At 37.1% G+C, this 21,062-nt stretch overlaps 1 protein-coding gene across 9 annotated transcripts in view; it reads left to right on the top strand.

Moving 5' to 3' along the window:
- PPFIBP1 (PPFIB scaffold protein 1) overlaps positions 1–21,062 on the top strand; it is a 205,792-nt gene that overhangs the window by 57,950 nt on the left and 126,780 nt on the right. For 7 of the 9 annotated variants that reach the window (XM_020977165.2, XM_020977167.2, XM_020977163.2 and 4 more), the window contains exon 2: positions 13,275–13,365. The gene's annotated coding sequence lies outside the window, so the exon portion shown is untranslated. Of the gene's footprint in view, positions 1–12,151; positions 12,306–13,274; positions 13,366–21,062 lie in introns of those variants that run through there. The other 2 variants (XM_020977162.2, XM_078156749.1) reach the window with 1 other exon arrangement.

The raw sequence follows: 21,062 nt of genomic DNA, 5'->3' as shown, positions 1-21,062 counted from the left end.
AGAAACTTAAAGCATAAATATCAGAAAACTGTTTATTACAATAGGCCAGAGGAGAGGGGATGAGGATCTGAGGTATATGGTGGGAGCTGTGCAAGTGGAGAGGAGAGGACGTATGTTTTGGATTACAAATGACAAGACATGGCGGCTGATTACATATATGAATAAGAGTTGAAGGAAAATATGTAAGTTTGGGAAGAGCGGTGGATTTTCAGGAAAGACTCCGTCTTGGACTTGTTGGATTTGGGATGGAATTTTTACTGTAAAAGGGCCATGAGGAGTTGGTACTATGGGGTTGGAGTTCAAGAGAATGACTAAGGCTGGAGTAATCCTGATACAGATGTTATCTGAACCAGTGAAAGTCAATGAAGTCAACAGACGAATGTGAAGAGAAAGGAAAAGAACCCAGAATAGAGCTTTGGGTGTACACTCTCAATTAAGTTGTATGATATGGATGATGATGGATGGTGATCTATTGCTAGAAACTGAGGAATCGTCAGATAGGAGGGAGGCCAAAGGAGATCATAGTGTCTTTGAGAGTATCCAGAAGAGGGTGGTCAGTAGTGTCAGATGTTGTAGAGAAGTCAGGAAGGATGAGGACCAAGAAAGGATCATTAAGAGCTGCTAATTAATGGATCATTTGTCACAAAGTTAGCTATAGGGTAAGGCGTTAGGGCCATAAGGTTTCCTTCCGATAGATCAATGAGGAAGGAGAGCTTTCCAGGCATTGGGGTTAGTCAATTCAAAAACATGGGGCTGGGAAATCTAATATAATAATAATAACAATAACTGATTCTAATATGGTACTTTAAGGTTTATGAGGCAGGCACTTTATATATATTATCTCATTTCATGGACTTATAATTATATAACGGGAGAAAGGGACCTTAAAGGTCATCTAATTCACTCCTTCATTTTATAGAGGAGGACACTCAGAGCCTACAGATATGCAGTGTTTTCCCCAAGATCACACAGGTAATTAGTATCAGAGGTGGGATTTGAACTCAGGTGCTGTGATTCCAAATCATTGCTCTATCTGCTGTATCTCACTGCCTTTCAAAAATAGCCTTGTGTTACCCTTTTATAGAAGAGGAATCTGAGGCCAATTGAGACTAACTAACTTATTCAGGGTGATACAGTAATTGTCTGAGGCAAGATTACTGACTCCTAATCTAGCGCTTAATCAGTAAGCATTTTTTTAAAGAATGTTCCATGTGCCAGGCATTGTACTAGGATGCTAGAAAATACAATAGACAATAAATGAAACAATGCCGTCCTCAAGGAGCATACACATTATTAGGGCAAAGAACATGTACCCAGATAAGTAAGGACAAAATATATGTGCAAAAAATGTGAGTTAATTTTGAGGAGTCACTACCATCTGTTGGGGGTGGGGTAGGGCTTAGGTAAGGTTTCCTGTATAATGTAATATTTGAGCTGAACTGGGGAGGAAACTGGGAATTCTAAGAGGTGGATGTGTGCATTCTGGGGCTGGGAATAGTTTGTGCAAGGGCAAAGAAATGAAAGGTGGTGTGTCATGTATGAGAAACAGCAAGAAAGCCGCTCGTCTGGACCTTATGTAGAATGTGGACGGCGAGGTGACGCAGTGGATAGAGCACTGGGTCTGGAGTCAGGAAGGCCTGAGTTCAAAGCCGGCCTCAGACACTTACTAGCTGTATGACCCTGGGCAAGAGACTTAACCCTCTTTTGCCTGTTTCTCACTTGTAAAAGGAGCTTATAATCAAAGACAGGAGAAAACAAAACAAATATGAACAAACAAGCTATATGCAAGATAAATAGGAAACAATTAGAATTAAGAGGGGTTGGGAGAAGCATCCTGTAGGAGGTGAGATGTTAGTTGGGATTTGAAAGAAGCTAGGGAAGCCAGTAGGCAGAGATGAGGAGGAAGAGCATTCCAGGCATGAGAAGTCTGAGAAAATGCCCAGAGGCTATAGATAGGGTATCTTGTTCAAGAAGTATCAGGGAGGCCAGTGTTAGACTGGACTGAAGAGTAAGGTGTAAGAAAACTGGAAAGGCGTGGGGGTGGGGTGGGGTGAAGGCTAGGTTTTGAAGGACTTTGAATGCCAAACAGGATTTTGTATTTCATCCTGGAGGTGGTAGGAGTTTACTGAATAATGGGGAGACATGGTGGAATCTGTGTTTTAGGAAAATCACTTTAGGAGGATAAATTGATGTGGGTAGAGACTTGAAGCAGGCATATTCCAATATTCCAAGTGTCAGGTGATAGGAACCTGTGCCAGGGTGGTGGCACTATCAGAGGAAAGAAGGTGGTATATTCAAGAGGTGTTGTAAAGGTGAAATCAACAGGCCTTGGCAACAGATTTTATTTGGGGAATGAGAGAGACAATGAGGAATCGAATTGTGTGAGCCTAAAGGACTGGGAGAATGGTGGTGTCCTTCACAATAATGGAGAAGTAAGGAGGTGGGGAGGATTTAGGGGAGAGGATAATGCGTTTGGTTTTGGATGTGTTGACTTCAAGATATTTACTAGACATCAAATTCAAGACATTTGAAAGGCAGCTGAAGGTGCAAGATTGGAGGTCAGTAGAAGGTTAGGGCACTAGCTAGCTAGCTAGCTAGCTAGCTAGAATAGAGGAGGGCACAGGTCAGGAGCCTATGTAGATGAGGATCCAGTAAAAAAGGAGACAGAGAAGGAGTGGTCAGGCAGGTAGGAGGAAAACCAGGAGAGAGTGGTGTCCTGAAAACCTAGAGAGAAGAGAATATTAGGGAGAAAAGAGTCATCAACAGTGTCTAAAACTGCAGAGAGGTCAAGAAGAATGAAGACTTGAGAAAAGACCATTGGATTTGGCAATTAAGAAATCATTGATAACTTGGGACAGAACAGTTTTAGTGGTGATGAGGTCTGAAGCTGACTTTTAAAGGATTAAGAAGTGAGTGAGAGGAGAGAAAGTGGAGGCAGGCATTGTAGATAGCCTTTTCAAAGTGTTTGACTACAAAGGGCAGAAGAGTTAGAGAAAGATAGCAGGGACCGAAGGATGAAGTGAGGGTTTTTCAAAGGTGGAGCAGACACGCACATGTTTGTAGTGAGTCAGTCAATAAACATTATTGTGTGTAGGCAGTAGAGGAGGTCAGTAGATAGGGAGAGGTTGAAGTTAAGTGATAGATTGGGAATGATAGAGCAGACAACCTGTTAGAAGAGTTGGGATGGAACTAAGGTTACCTTTTTGTATGAGTCAGGGATGAGATAGTGACAGAAAGCACCTGAGTGAGATGAGATGAGGAATAGAGGAAAAGAGAGTTCACAATAAATGGCCTCATTTTTTTTCCCCCTGTAAAATATGAGGCAAGGTTCTCAACTGGGGTGGGGGGAAGGAGAGGGGATGAACAGGTTTGGAAGAGCTGCAGTGGAGCAGCAGAGGGAGGTGTAGATACAAACATTTTTTCCCAGTTTGTTTGTTTGTTTGTTTGTTTGTTTGTTTCTTTCTTTCTTTCTTTCTTTCATTTTATTAATTTTTAGTTTTCAACATTCACTTCCATAAGCTTTTGAGTTTTAAATTTTCTCCCCCTCCCTTCCTACCTCCCCCTCCCCAAGATGGTGTGCAATCTGGTGTGTGTGTGTGTGTGTGTGTGTATATTCCTATTAAACATATTTTCACATTAGTCATCATGTAAAGAAGAATTAGAACCAATGGGAGGGACCACAAGAAAGAAGAAACAAAACAAAATAGAAGAGGGAAAAAAAGAGCAAATAGTGTGCTTCAATCTGCATTCCAACTCCATAGTTCTTTCTGTGGATGTGGATAGCATTTTCCATCATGAGACTTTTGGAGATATCTTAGATTCTTGCATTGCTGAGAAGGGCTAAGTCTGTCAAAGTTAGTCATCAGACTGCTTTCTTTCTTAGCCTTGGTGCATTAATTTTGTCAGTGCCGAAGTTTTTCAGTTTCAAGTACATATAATACATTTAGAGTATCGGTGTAAAGTATTGGTGTAAGTCTAATTTATTCCAGACTTTCCAAGCCATTTTTATCAAATAAAAAGTTTTTTCCTAGATAATTTGTGTTCTACTTTATCAAAGATTGGATTATTGAGTTCTGTTGTTTCTGATTTTCCCTTGTCTAGTCTGTTCCATTGATCTATTTTTTAACCAATATCAGATGGTTTTGATGAATGCGGCTTTAAAACATAGTTTGATGTCTAAAAGTGTCTCCTTTGTCCCTACTTCTTTTCATACACGCACCAAAGAAGGAGCTGTGCTCTATGAGCAAAGCAGAATTGTAGTAGCTCAAAAGAAACATGAGATGCCCAAATTTAGAGACAACTCCACTCCAGATGTTTGTATGGACTATTTGTGCCCAACCTCTGGTAAAGCCTTCCAAGCTCCCATTGGTCTGATCAGCCACAGTTGGAAACATTGTTCCTTGACCCCAACATGGTGGCATCATTTTGGTCCTCTTTGAGAACAAAGGACAACAACCACTTCTTTTCATCACTTCCCTTGATATTTTACTTCTTTTGTTTTTCCAAATGAATTTTGTTACTGGTTTATCAAGTTCTATGAAATACCTCCTTTCTAATTTGACTGATACAGCATTAAAAGTGCAAATTCACATTTGTGGTAGCATTGTCATTTTTGTATATTGGCATAGCCTAGCCATGAGCACTAAAGAATCCTCCAGCTATTTAAGTTGTTCTTTATTTCTGTAAGGAGCATTTCATAATTGAATCTATACAAGTCTTTTGTATGCTTTGATATATTAATCACTAAATATTTTGTGCATTTTACAGTTATTGAGAATGATATTTCCTTTTCTATTATTGCTTCTTGGGTTTTGATACAATGTAGAAATGCTATTGATTTTTGAGGGTTTCTTTTGTAGCCTTCAACTTTGCTGAAGTTATTAATTCTCAGTTTCTTTCTCATTTTTTCCTGTTGTAATTTATTTTATTCACAGTGGACAGAGCACTAGGACTGCCTGAGTTCAAATCCCATCTCAGATAATTACTAACTGTGGCCTTGGACAAGTCACTTAACCTCTGGCTGCCTCAGTTTCCTGAACTGTAAAATGGTAGCAATAATAATAATTATAATAACAGTACCTACCTCACAAGGTTGTTGTGAGGATCAAATGAGGTAATATTTGTGAAGTGCTTAGCACAGTGCCTGGCACATAGGTGCTTAGCAAGTCTATCCATTCTTTCTTCCTTCCTCCCTTCCTCCCTTCCTTCCTTCCTTCCTTCCTTCCCTTCCATGTGTCTTGAAATTTGTAGCATAGGAGGGTTTTTTTTTCTAGAAGTAATCTGTCAATATTTTAAATTAGCACTTTGTTTTCTGTGTTCTGAAGTTATGGGTAGATTTCTTGCATTATTATGCTGTTCAGATTTTTTGACTTGTCGTTTATTCTGGGAGACCTGTGTTCCTAAGGTTGAGTCTGAGTATCCTGTTTTGGAGATCAATTTATTTACTTTTGTAGAGATCATGTTTTCTTTTGCTATTGATGCTTTTTGCTTCTCTTCTTCCAGATTCTCTTTTACCACTGTTTTTGCATTCCGGATCCATTGTTCATTCTTTTGTGTGTGTGTGTGTGGTTTGCCACTATGAATTCAATGTTTTAAAAAATTCTGTCAATGTTTTCTGCTAGGCAGGCCACAAATTCTGCTTTCATAATTCTTACTTCTCTCTTAAACTAGAAACATCATACTGTGGTTCCATGCCTTCTTAGAAAACCACAGGGTGCTATGCCCCATCCTGTGTTGTTTCACTTTCCTACTTTGGCAATCTATATTCAGAGATTTCTGGACTCCTTTAGATGGTATGAAGGCCATATTACCTTCTTTTATTAATGTCTTCCCTGTTCATTTATTTGCTTGTGCTCAAGATCTTTAACTGACTCCTGAGACTTTTGGCAATTTCAGATTTTTTTCTTTCTATTTCCCAATTCCTCACATTTTGGCTCCTTCCCCTTTGTTGGTGGTTTCCCAGGAGTTAGGACTATAAACTGTTGTCTTAGTCTCTTCCCATGATGGTGAATTCACTTTATATGGACCTTAGTCTCTGTCCCTCGTGACTTCTGGAGGCGTATGGAATTGTCTGGCCTCACCTGTATGTCATTACCTTTTCCTGGTCAGTTCCTCAAATAGATTGACATCCTGCTGCAGTTTCCTCTGTTCCTCAGTTTGCTGGCAGAGCACTATTGTAGCTCAAAAGTGTGCTGCCACACTTCTGTCCCAGGGACAAGCTTTTGGCTTTCTAGGGGTTCTGCAGTAGTGAGAGGGAAAACAGATTTGAGTTCTGTTGCAAGCCTATGGGTTTCCTTGTGCAGCACTTCAGAGTGGCCATTCCAGAAGTGAACATGTTATGGATTAGGGATTAATCTTCTTTGTTCTTTTAGTTCATTGGGTTGTTACCTCATTAGGGTTTTTGGGGATTTAGACTGCAGTGACAGATGAGATTACTTTATTTCTTATGAGTAATTCCTATTTTGGAGAGATTGGAGAGGTTGTGACGACTGGGGAAAATGTAGGGCCCTTCACATCTTATTGGTTATGTGACCAGAATTCCCAGTAATTTTCCTAAGAAGACCTACTTTCGTGGGTTCTAATTCCTTACCTCTGGAACTTTCACCATACCAGATTCCATCCATTTGCTTTGAGGTTATCAAATTCATGCCAGAATTTTGAGAAGGCTGTTTCTACTTCTAATGATTCTATATAGAATGCTATAGGAAGATAGAGGTGGAGAGGAAAATGACTAGGGAGGAAAGGAATGACATTGGCTGGAATTTTTGCATTTGGACTTCATCCTAAAGTTTACCCCTCAATTCTTTACTCCTGCCAAAGAGAATAATTATTTCGAAGCATCATAGTATTTTATAGAAAAGGGAATATTAAAAATGATTGTTATTTCATTAATTTCACATCTAGGGTGGTTCCATGAGACAGGGTTTTAAGCAAGGGGTTGGGGGGGGCAGGGGTGGTGGAGAAGTGTTAGTTAATTATTATTTATCTCAGAGCCTTAAATTTAAGAATTATGTCATAGCAATTGCTGTTCAACGAATAGTACTTTTAATGACTTTAAAGAAGACAGCTGTGATGTGATGGAAAAATCATAAAATTTGATTCAGAAGGCATGAACTTAAATTCTAATTCTTCTTCCTCCTAGCTTCAGATATTTGAGGAAGTCATGTAACTACTTTGATCCTCATTTTCCTCATCTGAGAAGTGGTACTAATACTTTTGTATTACCTGCCTTGAAGGGTTTTAGTCAAGACAGCTGTTCGATATAGAAGTGCTAAATAAATGACTGCTATTCCAAAATAAAGTGAAATCTGGTAAATTCATCAATGGGACTATGCTGGATGCTAGGAGGATGTCAAGGCTAGCAATTCTACCCCCCCCCCCCCAAATTTAAGGTGTTAAGAGAATCTGAGGTTTTAAATGTACACAGACCTCCTAAACTGTGCCTTTTTCAAACTATCATTCAATTAATACATTAAACCTAAATGATTCTTTAGAGAGTTGAAGTATCAAGGTCTGTCTTTTTATCTACTTAAGTGATGAAGCCATTAAGGTTTGAAGGGAAATGAGGGTGGTAATTCAGACTACCATTATCAATTACTATCAGTGCTCAGGCACTTAGTCAGCAGGAGCCCAGTTAATTTCTTCATATTTTCCAGGTCAGGGGAGGACTTTGTTTCTTTTTTAATCACATGGAGCTGTTGCATTCTTCCCTCTTTTTTTTTTCTTCCATTCTTCCCTCTTAAATGAATTGTTTTGAACAAGACTTGTGAGAAATATCCATGTCTGGCATTAAGTTCTTCCTAATTCATGGTATGGCTTTTCTATTTGTAAAATGACACTTGAAATGTAAAGTTTGCTTCATTCATAAGCAATATAGGATCCTAAATATGTAACAGTTTTCTCAACCTAGAGCACATCTCATTCAAATTGAAAGCTTTAGAGGAGTAGTAGCAGAAGAGGCTCACATTTGGATCAAGGGGTTTGCTCTTTAAATTATAGCAGTGTAGGAAGGAAGATGTTGTATAAAATATTTTGATCAAAACCAGGGAAGGTCCTGCTGTCAACAAGCATTTATTAACTAAAAAGTATATGCCAGGCACTATGCTAGGCACAGGGTCTACAAAGAGAAAGACAGCTAGTCCCTGCTCTCAAGGAACTCAGAGTCTAATGGGAAAGACAAAATACAAACATGTATAAACAAAATATATACAGGATATATTGTAGATAATTGGAGTACAGAAGGAACAAATAAGTGATACAGATTTCCTGGAGACCAGTACGCACTAAGAAAATATTCTTAAACTTGTATTGAAGAATATGGGCATATGTGTGGTGGGGAGAAGAACATAAGCCAGAGAAAGGGTGGTATTTTTGTTTTGCCTTCGAAAGCAGATGTCTTAGAGTCCTTCAGGATGCCTTCCATAGTTAGATCAAAATTTTGCCATGTTTATTTGCCAATTTCAACATTCAAACTTACTGCTTTGAAATGTAACATTGCTATATGTTGTTAAATGTCTTAACATTCTTGAAAATAGAGCTGGAAATTATTTAAAACTTTAGACCTGAGCCATATCACCATGATTATTTCTGGGTATGGCCCCGGATGAAATGGTTGTTATTATAACTACACTTCCTCATAGTATTCACATTTATAGTGATTCAGGGAGGATCCCATAGTTTTCCCCATTCCCACCTCTCCAATCAACTGTAGTTTCTTATTAAAGATGAGGAGCTGGGATATGTCATTATCTAAGGTGGAGAAAAAGGGAAAGGAAATGTTATCATAGTTCAAATCCTGCCTCTGACATTTAACTAGCTGTATGACCTTTTGAACATCGTTTTTCTTATTTGTTAAATAAGGATGATAAAAAAATGAAAAAACTTAAATACTATTTGCTGTATCAAATGAAATAATGTATACATACTGGTTGGTTGCTGTCCTTCATGCTTAAAAGAAGACCAAAAAGACATCACTATGTTGGGGTTAAGATACAGTGTGGCTGATCAGACCAACGTGAGCTTGGAAGGCTTTACCACAGGTTGGGCACAAATAGTCATGTTCTCAATCTAACAGTGTTCTGTCCTGGGCCTTCTTCTCTTTTCCCTCTGTACTACTTCACTTGGTGAACTCATCAGCTCCCATTAATTTAAGTGCCATCTCTGTGCTCTAACCTCTCTGCTGACCTCCAAACTCCCATTTTAAACTGCCTTTCAGACATCTTGAGTTGAGTGTCCAGCAGGTTGAAAACAGAATTCATTAAGCCACCTTCCCTTCTTAACTTCCTCATTACTGTCAAGGATAATACAATCCTTCCATCTTTCAGGCTCACAAGCTACGTGTCATCCTTGACTTCTTTCTATTTTTCATCCCTCATATACACTCTGTTGCTAAGGCCTATTGATTTTACCTTTTCAGCATCTCTTGAATATGCCGTCCTTCTCTACTCTGATACTGCTACCACCCTGGCATAGGTCCTCATCATCTTGTGCCTGGACTATTGCAATAGCCTGCTGGTGGGTATGCCTTCCTTAAGTGTCTCCTCACTTTAATCTATCCTCCATTCAGCCATCAAAGTGATTTTCCCAAAGTACAGGTTTGATTGTGTCATCCTGCCCCCACCCCAATAAACTCCAGTGACTTCCTATCAACTCTAAGATTAAGTACAAAGTCCTCTGTTTGGCATTCAAAGCCCTAACCCTAGCCCCTCTCTGCCCCTAATTTCTGGTCTCCCTAGATGTTCTTTGGTCTAGTGACATTGGCTTCCTTGAAGTTCTACAAACAAGATGCTCAGTCTCTTGGTTTGGCATATTCAGAGACTGTCTCCTATACTCGGTGCTATACCAAGATGCTCTTCCTTCTGTTATCTGTCTTACTGACTTGCCTAGCTTCCTTCAAATACTAGCTAAAATCTCACCTTCAAAAGAAATCTCTTCCAAACCCCTCTTAATTCTAGAGCCTTCCCTCTGTTAAATATTTCCTATTTATGATGTGTGTGTGTGTGTGTATCCTTTAAACTTTTGTTGCCTCCTTTATTAGATCCTGAGCTCCTTGAGAGCCTGGACTGTCTTCTGCCTCTTTTTATGTTGCTAGTATTAAGCACAGTTCCCAGCACAATGTAGGCACTTAATAAGTGAGTTGCCCAGGGTCACACAGCTAGTCAGTGTCTGAGGCTAGATTTGAACTCAGGTTTTCCTTACTCCAGACCCAGAGCTCTATCCACTAAGCCACCTAGCTACGGGTGTATGGGGAGTTCAGAGAGGACTAGAACCTCAATGAGGTCTTACTGAGCCCCTTTCAAGGCTGCTTATCCACCTTTGGTGTCCACCTATACCCCAGCTCTCACCTGTGGTTTCAAGAATACCATATGCAGCAGTCATATCATGGTAAAAAGTCTCAGCAGATGTACTAAACCAGATTGAGTGTAACTCAGGCCTCAAACCTGTCAGTGAGTTGAGGGATGTCTACCTCAAGCATGTGAAGACTTCCCCAGCTGAACGGGTGGATGAGAATGATAGTCATGAAGACAGCTGAAGCAGGTGCTATGAAGTGCTCAGACACCAAATTCTCCATTTGCATTGTGGATCATTGCCAGTTGACTGGTGAAGAGAGCATAAGGCTGATGACCTGGATGAGTCAAGATATCACCCTGTAGTGTCCTCTTCAAAATGAAGGATGAATGAGACACTTACTGAAGTTTATTACCTGACTTTTTTTTTTTCACCTAAGTTCTGAATTTCTCACTGGGACTGAGATTTCCTATCTTTAAATCAGGGAGCTTCTGCCAGTGCCCAAACAGGTCTTCATAATTGATCTTTATCAACTGATAATTTTCTTTTTAAAATGAACCATGTATGTTTACTATTTTAGATAAAGATCTCTGGAAGTGTGTGTGTGTGTGTGTGTGTGTGTGTGTGTGTGTGTGTGTGTGTGTGTTTCTGAGGCTCTGAACTTTACTTTGATTCACCAAAACATAGAATCTTAGAGTTGAAAAGGACCTTAGAAGTGATTTTTTTGTCCAACTTTTTGAATATATTTCAGAACTTATTTGCATATATTTTATGTATCCTGCTTTCATATGCAGAATTATGCTTAAATAGTACTTCAAAGCTATAAGACTTCTAGGGTTTTTTTCCTGGGGGTGGGTGGGTGGGGGAGCCTTCATGAAATACTGTCAATACAACTCACAGTAATGAGGCATGCTTGAGGCTAAAGTGAATAGAGGGGAACAAAATCATCATTACATGTGCTTCTTGAGGTGGGGTATGGAAGCAGCTATTCTGTTCAGTCCTTGAAGATTTTCTTTGAAATTGGAAATTTGAGGTCATGGATAGAGTGGTAAAGAGTTGCGTCTTATTAAATGAATAAAAATAATACAAAGACTTTACTGTCCAGGAAAAATTTTGGCAAATAAAAGCTGTCTGTTTATGATTGTATTTGTAATTAGACTGAGATTTTCTGTTAAGAATTTTTTTTTGTTTGGTCTTTTTAATGGTTTCCTTTTCAACAAAAATGTTTTCTTCTTTTTAAATGAAACATGTCATTATGCAGGCTTGTCAGTGGTTTTCTGTTTGGGGGCTAGTATTTATAGCATGGGGCCATTTCAGAGGAAGCAACTCAAGTCACTTGCTTTTTTTCAAAACTACGTAACAAAGAATATCTTTGATTGACTTAAATAAGGCCTCTGATAGAGGAGGGGGAAAGATCTCTCTATGTTTATAAATGTTTCATGTATTCAGCTGTTAGATGGGCCAAATAATTGGAGCACTGGGTTGATGGGAGGACTGAGGAAATTTAATTTCTCCTGTTAACCTAAATTAAATATAGTGAATTGCTCAGGAGCAAATTTAGGCAAAAACTTATTTTTCTCATCTTGTGCTCAGTGAGCACTTAATATCTTGCCGTCTTAAGTAATATAGAAGTTGGGCATATTTTTCTTCTTTTAAACGCTACCAAGGAAAGAGTTATGGCAGTCTCGGAGGATTTCCATTTGGAATACAAAAACTCCTTTGTAAAATCCAGGACCATGATTAGGATGGTGCCATTTGGGTTTTGCCTCAGGGCATACTAACTTTCCGGTTTACTTGGATGCCAAAGCCCCTTCAGCTTGATTCTGAAATGTGTGCTTCCTTTCCTATCTATCCCTGTCCCTAGGGCACAGGAGCTACATAGCATCGCAGTCTTGGAGCATGCTTCCTTCCTGTTGAGCAGCATAGAATTTTGTTCCTCCTTTCTGACATCAACACTCCTGCCCCCCAGGGAACCTCCAGCCCTTTCCACTTTTACCTCAGTCAGCTACCTGCCCAAGGTACAAAAATTCTTAGCAGCTCTGATAAGCACTTAGGAGAGTTTTTGTGTAGGGTAACTTGGCAAGACCTAATTAAGCTAGAATACATTCAAAATAAGGATAGAATTGGAAGAAGGAAACAAGCTGACAGAACATAGGAAAAAATCTATAAAAGTTTCTATAATAAATTCTTCGTTATTGACGGCATGAGGAATGATAAAGGGAACTAAAGAAAACAAGGATTCCTCATCAATGATTCACAGAGAAGATCCATGTTGGAGGCAGCATAATTTTGAAAGCACTGAGGCATTGGATCTCAAGGTATCTGAAAGTGTAGAGGATACCAAATGCTTGGAATTCTAGATGTTATTACTTTTTAAAAAAACAATTGAAAATATCAATTTTAAAATATTAATTTTTAAAAATAAATTGAAAATATCAAAGTGTGACCTACCTAATTGTTTTTGTTTTCTCATTTTAAGAAAGAGCCCCCCATTGCACTTTGGATTGAGATATATGAGATAACTCAGGATCGTTATCATTGTTGACCACCATAAAGTATTCCCCATTGTTTCTGTCTTTCACCTATATGGCCAGAATTCTTGTGCTATATCTTTAATAATGACTCACATTTATATAGTTTACTAAGTGCTTTTCTCAAAGCAGTTGTGAGATTAATAGTAAAGACAAATGATTTGCCTTTCTATCATTATGGAGATTATAAATGGCAAAGGATTTAAATCCAGGTCTTCTGCCTCAAAATTTAGGCTTTTTAAAAAAAAATACTACAAATTATAGTGGAAATGTTTAGAGAAGGAAGAAAGGAAAGAAAGAAAGAAGTTGCACTACCTGTCTTCTAGTCCTATGTTTTAAAATTCTTTATTAACATATACTACATGAAGCCCAAGTTTTCATTAGTCTTTTGCTTGTAAAGGAATTGCACTATAGTTTATTCTACAACATTTCTTCTCTTTTGTGTTCCCTCCTCAGGTCAGTGTAAAGAGTTTATGGATTAACTTAATCATCTGCAAGATCCACAGAACCCTGGCAAAGATCGGTGTTAAAGTCCTTTTTTTGGAATGTAAGTAGTCTCCATCCTCAAAGCAATGTTCATTCCTGGAATCTTGTAAAACTCTGGCATTTTTTTGAATGCCATTTACTTCCTTAAGGCATAGTAAGTAATAACTATATTCTGTATTCCAGATATAAATTGATTCTGGCCTTGAGTAACTCCCTCTCAGATGTATGCATTGTAATTTAGACTCTCCTGTACTAAATACTTAATTTTAACATTATCTTTCTATGTATAGCATAAGTCTCTGGGAATTTAATTTATAAAATGATTCTCTCCTCCTCCCCCTCCCCAAGCTTTTTTTCTTGCTTCTAAAACCTTATTCTGTTATGGTCATTTAACAGTCATTAAAAGCCTATACTTTTGGAACTTAGCTGGAAAGTAATAAAGAGTTATTAATTATTTCAAAGGTACAGAATACTCTATGCACATTAAATATATTCCCTATACTCAAAGAATTTAACCTTATGTATAGTATAGGCCATTTTAGTACTTTAAAATATTTGTTCTGTCATCTGTAAAACAAATCTTTATTGAATGTCTACCGTGTAAAATGAGTATTTTAATACTACAATAATAATAATAATAAAAAAGTCATAACTCTTTCCCTTAAGGAATTTACAGCTCAGGAGAAGGTATACAAATACCTGTAATATAAAGTAGATTATGACAAATTCTTTGAGCAGACAAACAATATGCTACAGATATCTTCTGCTGAGTCACTGAGTATGTATGAAGTTAAAATTATGTTTGTTGATCTTATATTTAATAAGCATTCTGGATATTAACATTAAATTATGACAAACTTATTTCCAAAATGATATTTGGAATTCATGAGCCATAGCATGGTATATTGGCTAGAGAGCTAACCTTAGTCAAGAACATGGGATTTAAGCCCTGCATCTAAAACACACTGGCTATATGACCTTGAGCCAGTCACTTAATCTTTAATTTCCCCTGGCAGTTCTTTTACACTATAAATTACAGGCCAGTTGCTGATCAGCATTAGTAGAGGGAATCTTCACATTAGTAAAATCACAGGTCTACCCTTTAAAAAATAAAAAAAGAATTAGACTGATACTCAAATCTCAGAAAAAGTTAAGATACCATATAATTTACACCATTTTCTTCCCCTCTGCTCCAAATATTTAAATAATTTTTCCAACATTACTTTAAGCCAAGTTGCCTGATTGGCTTTCTCCCCCCCCCCCCAATTATGATGGTAATCCTCTCAAATCTTTGCCTTGAGCACAATTACCAGAGTTAGAAATGCATCTTATCATGTTTAAAAGGCAGTTGATGTGGGTTTAGGTAAAAGTTGGAGTAGCAGTAAAAAAGGGGTTCTGGGTCTAGTTCTTCCATGGTAGCTTGCTGGTTACATGACCATGGGCAAATCACCCAGCTTCTCTGGGGTTTAATTTCTTTATCTTTTAATGAAAGCATTAGATGAGATGATCTCTAAATTCTCTTCTAGGGCTAAGATCCCTTCCCATTCCTTCCCATCACATCCCATTCTATGTATTCCACTTCATTGTAACTTGAGTATTCAAATTAGGCAGATCTGTAGGTCAAAGGTCTAGAAAGCCTGGATATCAGTGAGTACATTATCACTGAATCCTGAACAAAGGAGAAACTGCAGAACCAACAGAAAATTAGTTTTCTCTAAGAAACATAGTGGTCTGATCTATTTAGCCTCCAGTTGACACTCGGACCATCTCTAGGCAGACTCAGATTATCCTTTGTTTTAATTAATAGTTGATTTGGCTTAGAATCGAGCAAATATAGCAAACATGGATATTCTATTTTCTTACTTGTCTAAGCTAAAAGTAAAACTTAGAAGGCCATATTACTGTGGTTTCTCATTGGATTCCTTGATAATTGTTTGATTTGCCAATATTTTTAGGTTTTTACTGGTGTAGGTAGGGAACTAGGTTGCTTGCACAAACAGCCACAAATAAGAATGAAATAATTTAACCATTCCTTTTTATTGAGAATAAATAAATATTAAGCATTTTGGACCCATTGGTTAAATAATAGTGCCAATGAGGGCAATTTTCCCAGTTCAGTATTTCTAGAGGCTATTTATCCTCATGCACAGTTCCATAGGTGGTATACCTAACTCCAGCTGGCAGTTTGGTGAAAAAAATGGACCTTAAATATAAAAAAAATTAAGCAAAAACATTTGGGTTGGTTAGGGCCACCCCTTGCCACTGGAAGGCATATTAGTTGTGTTAACAAAGGTCTGGACCCTCTTATTTTGTATGACACAGTATTATTTTTGCCCTTCATATGGCCCATAGCATGACACGGTCCCCTTGTGGATTACATAGAAGATATCAAACTATTCATAGATGGAGTATACATTTATTATACATTAGAGATTAAAAAAATAAATTAGACATGAGCTGTGGTGTCATAGAGGTTACATTCTTGTGAACCCATCTGGTCCCGGGGATTTTTTTCTTAGGAAGTTCATTGATGTGTTGTTCAATTAGAATGCCAAGTCTTAAGGGAATTACCACTTGCATTTGTACCCTGTGTGACTAGCAGTGGGTACACATGGGCTTTTAATAAGAGCTTATTAATTGATAGAATATTAAAGAATATTTTATATATATATATATATATATACATGTATATATATGGTTCCCTAAACTGTATTTCTTATCACTTAAAAATTATATCATCTGTCATAAAGCTGCCAGTATTATACAATAACAAGCTACTCTCTGAGAAATTGTTCATTTATTAATATTTCTGGGGAATTATCCTTTTTGGTACAATTTCCCCCACTATTATTGAAAGTGCAGAAAGGAGAGTTGGTTTTACAGTCAACTTAATTCTTCAAATACATAAATCATGAAGTCCATGATAGAAATAATTTTCATTCATTGACTGAGGGCTAACCATTCAGTTGTTGTAGAAGAAAACAATGAGAGTCAGAAGGGTTCAAGTGCAGGCTTTGTCACATAATAGCTATGTAGCCCAAGTTAAATTATGTAAGCATTTTTCAAAGTTCTTCAGCTGTTAAAAGAAAAAAGGCTAACTATACTTGGACTACCTTACCTCATTCAGTAATTATGAACATTAAATGAGATAATGAATAGCTTTAATAGATTTGCTTTTAGAATTGCTTTTAGATAATGCAGTACTTTAAGTATGACACGACTGAGTGTAATTTATTAACTTGATAGAGCACTGGTCTTGAATTAAAACAAAACAAAACAAAACCAAACCCTCGGTTCAAGGCCAGTCTCTGACTGATATTAGCTGTTAGACTAAGCAAGTCTTTGGACCTCTGGAAACTCTCTAAGACTATAAAGAACAGTTAAGATCTTCATCTGTGGAATCACTAGTCCTTGATGTTGATGGAGTTGACCTTATTTATAATCTTACCATCTGATTATCCCTTAAAGATAAAGTCTGAAATCTGATTTGATCAAAGCCTATTTGCTTGCCCTTTTCTAGTGGGTGAGCATCTATTGTGTATGGTCTTGCCCATATTCTGAAAAGCAGAACACTTTGAATCTTTTAGAATATTGTCACCGTAAAAACTCTTAGTATTACTGCCAAATAGCTCTTTTTTGCGTGTGATAAAATAAAAAACTAATAATAAATGTGTTTTAAGAGCTTTGCTTTGATAAATTTTTGAAAGGCCAGAGTCCTGATTGCCATATGGGCAAGGATTTCTTTATTCTACTTCTCACAGAATAAAAAGTTTTTGAGTCACTCTAAATAGATCCTCATTTGGAAAGGCTCGTTTGCCCAGATCCAGTGAGATTAAAATTCCGTGTTATTAATTTTAAATGCTAGGCCAGTTTTAGTGTTCCTACTTTTATTATATATGTATTTTCTTTGAATTTGTAAATGGCAAAGTGCTTGATGGAAATTTGGAAGTCATTTGTGGGAGTCATTGCATTCAGGCAACTGACCTGGCATTCAAAGCTATTTTCATAAAATTTTTATACTCATTAGAAGGTCAAATCTTGTAACATCAATAGTTATCTATGCCGCTAGACCAAAATAATAAAATGATTTTTGTTTAATGAACAAATGTAAAACTTGGGCTTTTTCTTGCTTTTGGTGATTTTTCTTTTGGTTTGTTTTCTGAAAACCGTTTTTCTTTCGAAGGTTTCAGTTATCTTCTTGCCCTTCTGTTGCTGTTGTCAGTGGAATGCTAAAGAACTGCATTCTTTTGTTACATTTTTGTTCAGCTAGCTTCCCAGAAGTCTACTAGTTGCCAGGATGAATGTGTTTGTTATAACATCACATTACAAAAATAGTGTGTTTGTCCTATAATATATCCTGAAAAATGAGCTCTAAGGATTTTTAAAAGAATACAACACTTAAGTTCTAATGAGTAAAAGTTTTTATTTCTTGGGATAGAGAGTTGGAAATGAACAGAAGTTGCCTTTTGTAATTCCTTGATGTAGGCCAAGAAATCTCTTAGGACATGATTGAAAGCATTTCTCTTTCCAGTTAGGTCCTTCGGTGAGTTTTATCTAATGAGCTTCTTATTTTGTTTGTGTAAAAATGAGAATATACTCTGTTCATTGAGATTAGTAGTGTATAGTCCCTGGAAAAATAACTTCTGCCTTAGGATATGAAGTTGAGCTATGAGCTATGTAGGGTTTTTTTCCCTTTTTTAAAAATTAAATTTTTTAAATTATGAAATTAAACATTAAACATTTCTAATACAAAGAAGAAAAAAATAGGATTGTTTATGAACTCATGAATCTCTGTTAAGAGATTTTAAAGTAAGCATTACATGTAACAGGATAGTAATATAATTGCTGCCTCTTTCTGAACTTTCTTCTGCATATTTTAAAATGTTCCATTGATATTTTGGGGTTTTTTCTTTTTTTGGTACATCGCATTACCACATCACAAATAAATACAGTCAAGCAAAACAAATGAACATATTGGTCATGTCCTAAAATGTGGCCTCAAGGCCGCAGGTTCCTCACTTTCTTCCAAGAGACAGGAGCCATCCTTCATCACCAGGCTTCTAAATTCACGATTGGTCACTGAATTATTCAAAGTCCTAAAGTCTTTCAACTTGTTTTTCTTTACATTATTGTGGTCATCATGGTTTTCAGATTCTGCTCACTTCGCTCTCCATCTGTTCATACAAGACTTCCTATGTTTCTCTGAAACCTTCCTATTTGTTATCTTACAAGTTGTTTAGCCATCCCCACTGTTTCTACTTCTTTTCTATAACAACAAGCATTGCTATCAGTATTTTTGTACTTATGAATCTTCTTCCTCTCTCTTTGATCTTTTTGAGATCTAGGCCTAGTAGTGGCACACGTTGGTCAAAGCATGCTTTATTGAGTTTTGGAGTACTGTTCCAAATTGCTTTCCAGAAATTATTTAGTCCTATCCCTTCATTTTTGTTTTATTATTATTTTTTTAGGCAGTTGGGGTCAAGTGACTTGCCCAGGGTCACACCAGCTAGTAAGTGTGAAGTGTTTGGTCTGAGGCCGATTTGAACTCAGGTCCTCCTGACTTCAGGGCCAGTGCTCTATCCACTGTACCACCTAGCTACCCCTCTATCCCCTCATTTTAAAGGGTAGAATACTGAGAGGTCCAACTAGGTTAAAGTGATTTTTCCAGAACTATACAGCTAGTTAATTTTTATTGATCCTCATCCTAAATATAAACAAAATTTAAATTCTTATATTTATTTGTCCCAGCCCTATTATTATTTAGCTTATGCTACTGTTTGTTACTCCCTCATCTTTATAGAGTGTGGATTGTTAACTAACATTTTAATTAACATGTGGCTAGTTTAAACAGCTATATATGATGCCAGCCTTTTTTATAGTATTATTATGGGTGACTTTTGGATCATTTTAGTTGATGTAAAGTTCTAAATATTGAAATATTTTTGTGCTTGTAATAGAAGACTAAAGTTTTTTGGATAGTCCCAAAAGCCTAACTGATAGCAAATTATAAATGCAAAGCACTTCATGTCTTAGGGAGAGTTTGGTCCCCTTCCCCTGCTTCTCCTTGTAATCAAAGAGAGTAAAGGATAATTAACAGATGTAATAACAAAGTATAGTCCCATTTTGGCACTTCATGTACTAATAATATAATTAATAAATAATAAATTGATATATTAAACCAAGTGCTAAAATGGGATTATGCTTTATCTCATACAAAGAGTGGACTTTCCCAGATCAAATTTAAGAGAAACTATGCCTGGCAGTTGAAAGTCAAGCTATGAAGAGGAAATCCAGCCACCTGTTGAGCTGAGATGTTGTACCAGTGTGAGGCTTCTCAATGAGAACAAGGACACTGGCACTTTGCGTTTTGCAAAGTGCTTTCTTTCAACTACTTCCTTTGATCTTCACTCACAACAATCCTGTGGGGCAGATACAATTTCACCCTGTTCTACAGATGAGGAAGCTGAGAATGAGAGAGGTTTAATGGCTTGTTCTATATCACACAGCCAGGAAGTGACTGAGGCAGAATATGGACTTGGGTTTTCATGACTCCAAGTTAAGTGTGCTCTCCTTTACTCTACTTAACTGTCTCATTAAGAGGCTCTAAATGGAATTAGCCAAGGTCTGACTCTTCAGGAGCCCAGGTCAAGTAGCATGAACTTTGTCAAGTTGAACTTCTTCAGTGCAAGGACCTTGAAGGCCATCTCTCAGTGTCCATATGGTTAAGAGCAGTATTAAGAGAATTGCCAGCATTCTGGTCATACAATTCTGCTAAGATGAACACTTGAATCTTGAGAGACTGGTTGACTCCTGTTAAGCAGGTTTATACAAGGCTGCTAAATATGTCAGAAATGCAACCAAATACCAGGGCTCCTGTTGTAGTTTGGCAATGTGTTTGAATTTTGCCAATTTGAAATGTGCTAATTTAATTTGCCTTTGTAATGAATTGAGTATACAAGAGGATGACATTTAAAACTCCTTCATCTCCTTACAATTTTAATTTTGTTAATCATGACTTTAGTTATGGAATGAATGAATAAAGCATTTATTAAGTGCTTCCTATGTGCCAAGCACTGTACTAAATGGTAGGGATACAAATTGAAAAGCAAGACAGTCTCTGCTTTCAAGGTACATTCTGATGGTGGATGTAACAAATACGAGAGGTTTCAGCTTCATGTAAGATAAAAAGATCCTCTGACACTTAGGGAACAGAGGCACAACAAATGGCAATGCATATTCTTTAATGTCATTTCTACTGATAATCATATCCATTTTGGTGTCAAACCATTCAACATCACCATTGTTCTGTAGTGTACTAGGAATGTTAGCTATAGCAATAAGAGAAGAAAAATAAATTGAAGGAACGAAAATATGCAATGAGGAAACAAAACTGTCACTCTTTGCAGATGACGTGATGGTGTACTTTGAGAATCAACGGTTGCAGGATATAAAATGATATGGATCACTAGTATTTCTATGTATTACCAACAAAAGCCAGGAGTAAGAGATAGAAAGAGAAATTCCAATTAAAATAACTGTAGACAGCAGAAAATACTTGGGACTCTACCTGCCAGGAACTATATGAACGCAATTACAAAATACTTTTCACACAAATAAAGTTAGATCTAAACAGTTGGAAAAATATCAATTACTTCTGGATAGGCTGAGCCAATATTATAAAAATGACAATTCTGCCTAAACTAATTTATTTATTCAGTGCCATACCATCAAACTACCAAATAATTATCTCATAGATAA

This window comes from Phascolarctos cinereus, unplaced genomic scaffold (assembly GCF_003287225.1).
Source record: "Phascolarctos cinereus isolate Bilbo 61053 unplaced genomic scaffold, phaCin_HiC Scaffold_1;HRSCAF=81, whole genome shotgun sequence".
NCBI lineage: Eukaryota > Metazoa > Chordata > Mammalia > Diprotodontia > Phascolarctidae > Phascolarctos > Phascolarctos cinereus.
This window is presented reverse-complemented; position numbering and strand designations above follow the sequence as displayed.